At 47.2% G+C, this 13458-nt stretch overlaps 1 long non-coding RNA gene across 1 annotated transcript in view; it reads right to left on the bottom strand.

Moving 5' to 3' along the window:
* Positions 1 to 13458, bottom strand: part of LOC310901950 — a 306235-nt gene extending 292777 nt beyond the window's left edge. Inside the window, exon 1 of the long non-coding RNA XR_014586329.1 lies at positions 1 to 13458. This exon is cut by the window's left edge and continues 14960 nt beyond it. This is a non-coding gene — a long non-coding RNA (uncharacterized lncRNA).

The raw sequence follows: 13458 nt of genomic DNA, 5'->3' as shown, positions 1-13458 counted from the left end.
GATCGTCTTGAAGCCCCCCCTCTAGCTCAACCACACAAATAGTACACCAAAACTAAAGAATTTACTAAACTAATTAAACTAAAGCATTTTACAGTCTTAGTATAGGCGATAGAAAAGACACTTAGACGCGATAGAGACCCCAGTACCGTAAGGGAAAGATGAAATAGCAGTGAAACAATCAAAGCGACAGACAGCAAAGATCAACCCTTGTACCTTTTGCATCATGGTTTAGCGAGAACAACCAAGCAAAGTGAACTAAAGTTTGCCCCCCCGAAACCCAAGCGAGCTACTTTCAAGCAGTTAAAGAGAGCGAACCCGTCTCTGTTGCAAAAGAGTGGGATGACTTGTCAGTAGAGGTGAAAAGCCAACCGAGCTGGGTGATAGCTGGTTACCTGTGAAACGAATCTAAGTTCCCCCTTAATCCTCCCTACCGGACATCCTGAACCCTAATGAGATGATTAAGAGCTATTTAATGGAGGGACAGCTCCATTAAAAAAGGACACAACCTCGACTAGCGGATAATTCTTACTACTGATCCTACCGTGGGCCCTAAAGCAGCCATCAAAAAAGAGTGCGTCAAAGCTCCACCACCTAAAAATACCAAAATAAGATGATTCCCTTATCACAAACAGGTCAACCTATGAATATAGGAGAATTAATGCTAAAATAAGTAACTCAGGGCCACACCCCTCTAACGGCGCAAGCTTACATAGAAACATTATTAACAGACCTAGACAGATACAAAAACCCCTACAAGACCACGTATTAACTAACCCTGTTAACCCGACTCAGGAGCGCCTATAAGAGCGATTAAAATCTGTGAAAGGAACTCGGCAAATTAATAAGGCCCGACTGTTTACCAAAAACATAGCCTTCAGCAAATTAAACAAGTATTGAAGGTGATGCCTGCCCGGTGACTTAGGTTTAACGGCCGCGGTATCCTAACCGTGCAAAGGTAGCACAATCAATTGTCCCATAAATCGAGACTTGTATGAATGGCTAAACGAGGTCTTAACTGTCTCTCACAGATAATCAGTGAAATTGATCTCCCCGTGCAAAAGCGGGGATGTGAACATAAGACGAGAAGACCCTGTGGAACTTAAAAATCAACGACCACCGCGAATCCTCAATCAACCCCACTGGGGCCACTACCATCGCAGAGCCTGGTCGATATTTTTCGGTTGGGGCGACCTTGGAGGAGAACAAATCCTCCAAAAACAAGACCATACCTCTTTACCTAGAGCTACCCCTCAAAGTGCTAACAGTGACCAGACCCAATATAATTGATTAATGGACCAAGCTACCCCAGGGATAACAGCGCAATCCCCCTCAAGAGCCCATATCGACAGGGGGGTTTACGACCTCGATGTTGGATCAGGACATCCTAATGGTGCAGCCGCTATTAAGGGTTCGTTTGTTCAACGATTAACAGTCCTACGTGATCTGAGTTCAGACCGGAGCAATCCAGGTCGGTTTCTATCTATGACACACTCTCCCCAGTACGAAAGGACCGGGAAAGTGGGGCCAATACCACAAGCACGCCCCCCCCCTCTAAGCAGTGAAACCAACTAAACCGTGAAGAGGGCCTTCCCCCACCACTTTCAATCCTAGAAAAGGACCAGCTAGAGTGGCAGAGCCCGGCAAGTGCAGAAGGCTTAAGCCCTTTCCCCAGAGGTTCAAATCCTCTCCCTAGCTTCACCCATGATTCAAATAACAACACTAAGCTGCCTCGTTATATCCCTCCTATACATCATCCCAATCCTGATTGCCGTAGCCTTCCTAACCCTAGCAGAACGGAAAATCCTAAGCTACATACAATCCCGCAAAGGCCCTAACGTTGTCGGGCCTTTTGGCCTACTTCAACCATTTGCGGACGGACTGAAACTATTTACCAAAGAGCCCATCCGACCCTCTACCTCTTCCCCACTTCTATTCATTCTGATACCAATACTAGCCCTTGTCCTAGCCCTCACCACTTGAGCACCACTACCACTCCCATTTCCCCTAGCAGATCTAAACCTCGGAGTTCTCTTCCTAATAGCCATGTCAAGCCTAGCCGTCTACTCAGTCCTATGATCAGGCTGAGCCTCGAACTCAAAATACGCACTAATCGGAGCCCTACGGGCAGTAGCACAGACCATTTCATACGAAGTGACACTGGCCATAATCCTGCTATCAATAATCATACTAAGCGGAAGCTACACACTCAGCTCCTTTGCCGTCGCACAGGAGCCTCTATACTTCATTTTCTCCTCATGACCCCTAGCAATAATATGATACGTATCCACCCTAGCAGAGACAAACCGAGCTCCTTTTGACCTCACAGAGGGTGAATCTGAGCTAGTCTCAGGGTTTAACGTTGAATACGCCGCAGGACCCTTCGCCTTATTCTTCCTAGCTGAATATGCGAACATTATGCTAATAAATACACTTACAGCCATCATATTCCTAAACCCAAGCGCCCTAGGGCCACCCACAGAACTATTCCCCGTCATCCTAGCCACAAAAGTCCTCCTACTATCTTCTGGTTTCTTATGGGTCCGAGCTTCATACCCACGATTCCGATATGACCAACTAATGCACCTACTATGAAAAAACTTCCTACCCCTCACACTAGCTCTGTGCCTCTGACACATCAGCATACCTATCTGCTATGCAGGCCTACCTCCTTACATAAGGAAATGTGCCTGAACTACAAAGGGTCACTATGATAAAGTGAACATAGAGGTATAACAGCCCTCTCATTTCCTGTTGACCTTAGAAAAGTAGGAATTGAACCCACACAAGAGAAATCAAAATTCTCCATACTTCCCTTATATTATTTTCTAGTAGAGTCAGCTAATCAAGCTATCGGGCCCATACCCCGAAAATGATGGTTTAACCCCCTCCTCTACTAATGAACCCTTACGCGACCCCAATCATAACCTTCAGCCTCATCTTGGGCACCACAATCACAATTTCCAGCAACCACTGAGTTCTGGCCTGGACAGGACTGGAGATCAACGCACTAGCCATCATTCCCCTAATTGCCAAATCCCACCACCCACGAGCAGTAGAAGCCGCAACGAAATACTTCCTAACCCAAGCAGCTGCTTCCGCCCTGGTCCTATTCTCTAGCATAACCAATGCCTGAGTCACCGGCCAATGAGACATCACACAAATAAACCACCCAACCTCCTGTCTACTACTGACAGCAGCAATCGCTATTAAACTGGGCCTAGTGCCATTTCACTTCTGATTCCCAGAAGTACTACAAGGATCGCCACTAATAACAGCCCTGCTACTCTCGACCCTCATAAAATTCCCCCCACTAACCCTGCTCCTACTAACATCCAAATCCCTCGACCCAGCTCTACTTACCGCCATGGCCCTAGCCTCAACAGCACTAGGAGGCTGAATAGGACTGAACCAAACACAAACACGCAAAATCCTAGCCTTCTCGTCCATCTCCCACTTAGGCTGAATCGCCATCATCCTAGTTTACAGCCCCAAATTGGCCTTACTTACCTTCTACCTATACACAATCATAACATCAGCCGTATTCCTAGCCCTTAACAAAATCAAAGCCCTTAACCTATCCATGATCACAACCTCATGAACAAAAACCCCAGTGCTAAACGCCACCCTAATACTAGTACTTTTATCCCTAGCAGGCCTCCCCCCATTAACAGGCTTTATACCAAAGTGACTTATCATCCAAGAACTAACTAAACAGGAAATAACACCAGCAGCCATGGCAATTGCCATGCTATCACTGCTCAGCCTCTTCTTCTACCTACGCCTCGCATACCACTCAACAATTACCCTTCCCCCCAACTCCTCTAACCACATAAAACAATGATACACTAGCAAAGCCCCAAGCACACCTACTGCGGTCCTTGCCTCACTATCAATCCTCTTACTTCCCCTGTCCCCAATAATACATGCCATTGTCTAGAAACTTAGGATAACACCCCAAACCGAAGGCCTTCAAAGCCTTAAATAAGAGTTAAACCCTCTTAGTTTCTGCACATTAAGACTTACAGAATATTAACCTGTATCTTCTGAATGCAAGTCAGACGCTTTAATTAAGCTAAAGCCTCCCTAGACAGATGGGCTTCGATCCCACAAAACTCTAGTTAACAGCTAAATGCCTAAACCAATTGGCTTCTGCCTACAAAGACCCTGACGCACCCTAGTGCGCATCGATGAGCTTGCAACTCAACATGAATTTCACTACAGAGCCGATAAGAAGAGGAATTAAACCTCTGTAAAAAGGACTACAGCCTAACGCTTCAACACTCAGCCATCTTACCCGTCACCTTCATCAACCGATGACTATTTTCCACTAACCATAAGGATATTGGCACCCTGTACCTCATCTTCGGGGCATGAGCAGGAATAGTCGGCACCGCACTCAGCCTATTAATCCGCGCAGAACTAGGACAACCAGGAACTCTCCTAGGCGACGACCAAATTTACAATGTAATCGTTACCGCTCACGCCTTTGTAATAAGCTTCTTTATAGTCATACCCATCATGATCGGAGGATTCGGCAACTGATTAGTCCCCCTCATAATCGGTGCCCCCGACATAGCATTCCCGCGAATAAACAACATAAGCTTTTGACTCCTCCCCCCATCATTCCTCCTCCTACTAGCCTCATCCACTGTAGAAGCTGGCGCCGGCACAGGCTGAACTGTCTACCCTCCCCTAGCAGGTGACCTTGCCCACGCCGGAGCTTCAGTAGACCTGGCTATCTTCTCACTCCACTTAGCCGGTATCTCCTCCATCCTTGGGGCCATCAACTTTATCACCACAGCCATCAACATAAAACCCCCCGCACTCTCACAATACCAAACCCCACTATTTGTCTGATCCGTACTAATTACCGCCATCCTACTCCTTCTATCACTCCCCGTACTCGCCGCCGGTATTACAATATTACTAACTGATCGAAACCTAAACACCACATTCTTCGACCCCGCTGGAGGAGGAGACCCAATCCTGTACCAACACCTATTCTGATTCTTCGGACACCCAGAAGTCTATATTCTGATCCTACCGGGGTTCGGAATCATCTCACACGTAGTCACGTACTACTCAGGCAAAAAGGAGCCCTTCGGCTACATGGGAATAGTCTGAGCCATACTATCCATCGGCTTCCTAGGATTCATCGTCTGAGCTCACCACATGTTTACAGTAGGAATAGACGTTGATACCCGAGCCTACTTTACATCAGCCACTATAATCATTGCCATCCCTACCGGAATCAAAGTATTTAGCTGACTAGCCACCCTGCACGGAGGAACAATCAAATGAGACCCCCCCCAATACTATGAGCTCTAGGATTTATCTTCCTATTTACCATCGGAGGATTAACAGGAATCGTTCTTGCAAACTCTTCCCTAGACATCGCCCTGCACGACACGTACTACGTAGTTGCCCACTTCCACTACGTCCTATCCATAGGCGCCGTCTTTGCCATTCTAGCAGGATTTACTCACTGATTCCCACTACTCACTGGGTTTACCCTACACCAAACATGAGCAAAAGCCCACTTCGGGGTAATATTTACAGGAGTAAACCTAACGTTCTTCCCCCAGCACTTCCTAGGCCTAGCAGGAATACCCCGACGATACTCGGACTATCCCGACGCCTACACACTATGAAACACCATTTCCTCCATCGGCTCCCTAATCTCAATAGTAGCCGTAATCATACTAATATTCATCATCTGAGAAGCCTTTCCGGCCAAACGAAAAGTCCTACAACGAGAACTAACTACCACAAACGTTGAATGAATCCACGGCTGCCCTCCCCCATACCATACTTTCGAGGAACCGGCCTTCGTCCAAGTACAAGAAAGGAAGGAATCGAACCCTCACATGCTGGTTTCAAGCCAACTGCATTAACCGCTCATGCTTCTTTCTTATGAGACGTTAGTAAACCAATTACATAGCCTTGTCAAGACTAAATCACAGGTAAAAATCCTGTACATCTCATGTGGCCAACCACTCCCAACTAGGATTCCAAGACGCCTCATCACCCATCATAGAAGAACTCGTTGAATTCCACGACCACGCCCTAATCGTTGCCCTAGCTATCTGCAGCCTAGTTCTCTACCTTTTAGCCCACATACTAACAGAAAAACTCTCGTCCAATGCTGTAGACGCCCAAGAAGTAGAGCTGATCTGGACAATCCTACCTGCTATCGTCCTGGTACTCCTCGCCCTCCCATCCCTACAAATCCTCTACATAATGGACAAAATCGATGAACCAGACCTCACCCTAAAAGCCATCGGCCACCAATGATACTGAAGCTACGAATACACAGACTTCAAAGACCTATCATTCGACTCCTACATAGTGCCCACCCCAGACTTACCCAACGGCCACTTCCGACTGCTAGAAGTTGACCACCGCGTAGTTATCCCAATAGAATCCCCCATCCGCGTGATCATTACTGCAGGAGACGTACTCCACTCCTGAGCAGTCCCAACGCTCGGAGTTAAAACAGACGCAATCCCAGGCCGACTAAACCAAACTTCATTCATTACCACCCGGCCTGGGATTTTTTACGGACAATGCTCAGAAATTTGCGGGGCTAATCACAGCTACATACCCATTGTAGTAGAATCAACCCCACTCCCACATTTCGAGGCCTGATCGTCCCTTCTATCATCATCCTAATCATTAAGAAGCTATGCAACAGCACTAGCCTTTTAAGCTAGCCAAAGAGGGACTTCCCCCTCCTTAATGATATGCCACAGCTTAACCCCGCACCATGATTTTCAATCATAATTATAACCTGATTAACCCTAGCACTCCTCATCCAACCAAAACTACTAGCCTTCACCACAACCAACCCCCCATCAAATAAGACCTCCCTCACTACCAAACCCACACCATGATCCTGACCATGAACCTAAGCTTCTTTGACCAATTTTCCAGCCCCAATCTATTTGGCATCCCCTTAATCCTACTATCCCTACTCTTCCCAGCCCTACTATTCCCGTCCCCAAACAACCGATGAATCAACAACCGCCTTTCTACTATCCAAACATGACTCCTTCACCTAATCACAAAACAACTAATAGTCCCACTCAACAAAAATGGCCACAAATGAGCCATAATATTTACATCCCTAATAATCATACTTCTTACAATCAACCTTCTAGGCCTCCTTCCATATACATTCACCCCAACCACCCAACTATCTATGAACATAGCCCTAGCCTTCCCACTATGGCTCGCCACACTACTAACAGGCCTACGAAACCAACCATCAGCCTCTTTAGCCCACCTATTACCCGAAGGTACCCCTACACCCCTAATCCCCGCACTAATCCTGATCGAAACAACCAGCCTAATAATCCGCCCCCTAGCCCTCGGAGTCCGCCTTACAGCCAACCTTACAGCAGGACACTTACTCATCCAACTCATCTCTACAGCCTCCATTGCATTAATACCCACCCTTCCTGCAGTATCCATCCTAACAATAATCATCCTACTACTCCTAACCATCCTAGAAGTAGCAGTAGCCATAATCCAGGCCTACGTCTTCGTGCTCCTTCTAAGCCTATACTTACAAGAAAACATCTAATGGCACACCAAGCACACTCATACCACATAGTTGACCCAAGCCCTTGACCAATCTTCGGGGCAGCCGCCGCCCTACTCACAACCTCAGGATTAATCATGTGATTCCACTACAACTCATCCATACTACTAACCCTAGGCCTCATCTCAATACTCCTAGTAATACTCCAATGATGACGAGACATTGTACGAGAAAGCACCTTCCAAGGCCATCACACTCCCACAGTCCAAAAAGGCCTACGATACGGCATAATCCTTTTCATCACATCCGAAGCATTCTTCTTCTTAGGGTTCTTCTGAGCGTTCTTCCACTCGAGCCTGGCCCCAACCCCAGAACTAGGAGGCCAATGACCCCCAACAGGAATTAAACCACTCAACCCGATAGAAGTCCCCCTACTAAACACAGCCATCCTACTAGCCTCAGGCGTTACCGTAACGTGAGCCCATCACAGCATCACAGAAGGAAACCGAAAACACGCCATCCACGCCCTAACCCTAACGATCCTCCTGGGATTCTACTTCACAGCCCTACAAGCAATAGAATACCACGAAGCCCCATTCTCAATCGCCGATAGCGTCTACGGATCTACCTTCTTCGTTGCCACTGGATTCCACGGACTCCACGTAATCATCGGATCCTCCTTCCTGACCGTCTGCCTCTTCCGACTGATCAAGTTCCACTTTACATCAGACCACCACTTCGGATTCGAGGCAGCAGCCTGATACTGACACTTCGTAGACGTCATCTGACTATTCCTCTACATAACCATCTACTGATGAGGATCTTGCTCTTCTAGTATATTAATTACAATTGACTTCCAATCTCTAGAATCTGGTATAAACCCAGAGGAGAGCAATGAACGCACTCATGTTCATATTCGCCCTATCATCAATCCTAAGCGCCGCCCTAACCGCATTAAACTTCTGACTCGCCCAAATAAACCCCGACTCAGAGAAACTCTCACCGTACGAATGTGGATTCGACCCACTTGGATCTGCTCGATTACCATTCTCAGTCCGATTCTTCCTCAGTAGCCATCCTGTTCCTCCTATTCGACCTAGAAATCGCCCTCCTACTCCCCCTGCCATGAGCCGTCCAACTCCAATCCCCCCTAATGACCCTCACCTGAACTGTAGCGATCCTCCTTCTCCTAACACTCGGACTGGCCTACGAGTGAATTCAAGGGGGCCTAGAATGAGCAGAATAACAGAAAGTTAGTCTAACCAAAAAGATAGCTGGTTTCGACCCAGCAGATTACAGCCAACCCTGTAACTTTCTTATGTCGCCCCTACATTTAAGCTTCTACTCAGCCTTCATTTTCAGCGGACTAGGACTAGCCTTCCACCGAACCCACCTAGTATCCGCCCTACTATGCCTTGAAAGCATAATATTATCGATATTCGTAGGCCTATCAATATGATCCATCGAAAACCAAGTCTCCTCATTCACCATGGTACCAATTCTCATGCTAACCTTCTCAGCGTGTGAGGCGGGCACAGGCCTGGCCATCCTAGTAGCCTCCACCCGCACACATGGCTCCGACCATCTACACAACCTAAACCTCCTGCAGTGCTAAAAATCATCCTACCCACAATCATACTTCTTCCAACAGCCCTGCTGTCTCCACCAAAATTTCTATGGACTAACACCACCTTATACAGCCTCCTAATCGCTGCCCTAAGCCTACAGTGATTAATCCCAACCTACTACCCCTACAAATTTTTATCCAACTGAACAGGAATTGACCAAATCTCATCCCCCCTCCTAGTACTATCCTGCTGACTACTCCCACTCATAATCATAGCAAGCCAAAACCACCTGCAACAAGAACCCCTACAACGCAAACGAATCTTTATCTCAACCTTAGTCGCAGTCCAGCCATTCATCCTACTAGCCTTTTCCACCACAGAACTAGCACTATTTTACATCTCATTTGAAGCAACCCTCATTCCCACCCTAATCTTAATCACCCGATGGGGGAACCAACCAGAACGCCTAAGCGCTGGCATCTACCTGCTATTCTACACGCCAGTAAGCTCTCTACCCCTGCTAATCACAATCATACACCTATACGTGAAAATTGGCACCCTGCACCTGCCAACCCTACAACTAACCCACCCAACCCTATCCACCTCATGGACAGGAATACTATCAGGTCTAGCACTGCTCATAGCATTCATAGTAAAAGCCCCACTATACGGCCTACACCTCTGACTGCCAAAAGCCCACGTAGAAGCACCCATCGCAGGCTCAATACTCCTCGCCGCCCTACTACTAAAGCTAGGAGGATACGGAATTATACGAGTCACTCTATTTATGGGCCCACTGTCCAACCTCCTGCACTACCCCTTCCTAACCCTGGCCCTATGAGGCGCCCTAATGACTAGCTCAATCTGCCTACGACAGACAGACCTAAAATCACTAATCGCTTATTCATCCGTTAGCCACATAGGCCTAGTTATCGCCGCAGGAATAATCCAAACCCACTGATCATTCTCAGGGGCAATGATCCTAATAATTTCCCATGGACTAACTTCCTCCATACTATTCTGCCTAGCCAACACAAACTATGAACGTACGCACAGCCGAATTCTACTACTCACACGAGGCCTACAACCTCTCCTACCACTCATAGCTACCTGATGATTGCTGGCCAATCTAACAAACATAGCCTTACCCCCAACAACAAACCTCATAGCAGAGCTAACCATTATAATCACCTTATTCAACTGATCTGCCTTCACGATCATCCTAACAGGAATCGCAACCCTACTAACCGCCTCCTACACCTTATTCATACTACTAATGACCCAACGAGGCTCAATCCCCTCCCACATCACATCTATGCAAAACTCAACCACGCGAGAACACCTGCTCATAACACTCCACATTATCCCAATATTCCTCCTAATCCTCAAACCCGAACTGATCTCCGGAATCCCCTCATGCAAGTATAGTTTAAACCAAACATTAGACTGTGATTCTAAGAATAGAAGTTCAAACCTTCTTACCTGCCGAGGGGAGGGTTTAACCAACAAGAGCTGCTAACTCTTACATCTGAGCCTAAAACCTCAGCCCCCTTACTTTTAAAGGATAACAGCAATCCACTGGTCTTAGGAACCACCCATCTTGGTGCAAATCCAAGTAAAAGGAGTGAACCCCACACTACTAATCAACTCCCTCACACTACTCACGCTGACAATCCTCCTAACCCCAATCATCCTGCCATTTCTATTTAAAAACTTTAAAAACACCCCACAAGCCACCACCCGCGCTGTTAAAACCGCATTCCTAATTAGCCTAGCCCCTACAACCGCATTCATCTACTCGGGAGTAGAATCTGTCACCTGCCACTGGGAGTGAAAATTCATTATAAACTTTAAAATCCCCTTGAGCCTAAAAATAGACCAATACTCAATAACATTTCTTCCAATCGCCCTATTTGTAACATGATCAATCCTACAATTCGCCATATGATACATGGCCTCAGAGCCATACGTAACAAAATTTTTCACCTACCTACTGACATTCCTAGTCGCCATACTCCTCCTAACAACCGCAAACAACATATTCCTCCTATTCGTAGGCTGGGAAGGAGTACGAATCATGTCCTTCCTTCTCATCGGCTGATGACAAGGCCGAGCAGATGCCAACACCGCCGCCCTACAAGCCGTAATCTACAACCGAATCGGAGACGTCGGACTGACCCTGAGCATAGCATGACTAGCTTCAACATTCAACACCTGAGAGATCCAACAAGCCGTACACCCCCACCAAACCCCAATCCTCCCCCTCATAGGATTAATCCTCGCAGCCGCAGGAAAATCCGCCCAATTTGGACTCCACCCATGACTGCCCTCAGCAATAGAAGGCCCCACCCCAGTATCAGCCCTACTGCACTCCAGTACCATAGTAGTAGCCGGAATCTTCCTGCTCATCCGCATGCACCCCCTGCTAGCCACCAACCAGACAGCCCTAACTGCCTGCCTATGCCTAGGTGCTCTATCAACCCTATTCGCTGCCACATGCGCCCTAACCCAAAATGACATCAAAAAAATCATTGCTTTCTCAACATCCAGCCAACTAGGACTAATAATAGTCACTATCGGACTAAACCTCCCACAACTAGCCTTCCTACACATCTCAACCCATGCCTTCTTTAAAGCCATACTATTCCTATGCTCAGGGTCTATCATCCACAACCTAAACGGAGAACAAGATATCCGAAAGATAGGAGGCCTACAGAAAATACTCCCAGTCACTACTTCCTGCCTAACCATCGGAAACCTGGCGCTGATAGGAACCCCATTCCTAGCCGGATTCTACTCAAAAGACCTCATCATCGAAAGCTTAAACACATCATACCTAAACACTTGAGCCCTACTCCTAACCCTTATAGCCACAGCATTCACCGCAACCTACAGCATCCGCATAACCATCCTAGTCCAAGCTGGACAAACCCGAATCCCCCCAATAGTATCAATAAACGAAAACAACCCACTAATCACCGCCCCCCTAACCCGACTCGCCCTAGGCAGCATTACAGCAGGAATAATCATTACCTCTTTCATCACACCAACCAAAACCCCCCCAATAACCATACCCCTTATCACCAAAACTGCTGCCATCCTCATAACAATCCTAGGAATCATCCTAGCCCTAGAACTATCGAACATAACACACACCCTCACTCACCCCAAACCAAACCCCCTCATAAACTTCTCCTCTGCATTAGGGTACTTCAACCCCCTAGTACACCGATTCTTCTCCAAAAACCTACTAGAAAAGGGACAAAACATTGCCCTACACTTGATCGACCTCTCCTGACTCAAAAAAATAGGGCCAGAGGGCCTTGCTGAACTACAAGTAGCCGCAAGCAAAGCCGCAACCTCAATACACACAGGGCTAATTAAGGCCTACCTAGGATCCTTCGCCCTCTCCATCCTGGTAATAATCCTAATAACACACAGACTCACTAATGGCCCCTAACATCCGCAAATCCCATCCCCTACTAAAAATAATCAACAACTCCCTAATCGACCTACCCGCCCCCTCCAACATCTCTGCCTGATGAAACTTCGGCTCCCTTCTAGCCATCTGCTTAGCCACACAAATCCTAACAGGCCTGCTACTAGCCATACACTACACCGCAGACACTTCACTCGCCTTCTCCTCAGTAGCTCACACATGCCGAGACGTCCAGTACGGATGGCTCATCCGCAACCTCCACGCCAACGGTGCTTCGCTCTTCTTTATCTGCATCTACTTACACATCGGACAAGGCCTCTACTACGGCTCCTACCTATACAAAGAAACCTGAAACACAGGAGTAATCCTCCTACTCACCCTAATAGCAACTGCCTTCGTAGGGTATGTCCTACCATGAGGACAAATGTCATTCTGAGGGGCCACCGTAATCACCAACCTATTCTCAGCCATCCCGTACATTGGGCAAACTCTAGTAGAATGAGCCTGAGGAGGATTCTCAGTAGACAATCCAACCTTAACCCGATTCTTCGCCATCCACTTCCTACTGCCCTTCCTAATTGCAGGAATCACCCTAGTCCACCTAACCTTCCTACACGAATCAGGCTCAAATAACCCACTAGGAATCGTATCAGACTGCGACAAAATCCCATTCCACCCATACTTCTCCATTAAAGACAGCTTAGGGCTTACCCTAATAATCACCCCTCTAATAGCACTAGCCCTATTTTCACCGAACCTCCTGCTTCTTGGAATCCTAGTTGGGAGCGGTTGGCCACATGAGATGTACAGGATTTTTACCTGTGATTTAGTCTTGACAAGGCTATGTAATTGGTTTACTAACGTCTCATAAGAAAGAAGCATGAGCGGTTAATGCAGTTGGCTTGAAA

The sequence above is a fragment of the Anser anser genome (assembly GCF_964211835.1).
Source record: "Anser anser genome assembly, chromosome: 6".
Taxonomy (NCBI): Eukaryota; Metazoa; Chordata; class Aves; order Anseriformes; family Anatidae; genus Anser; species Anser anser.
Note: the sequence above shows the minus strand (reverse complement) of the source record. Positions and strands in the feature narration are given on the sequence as shown.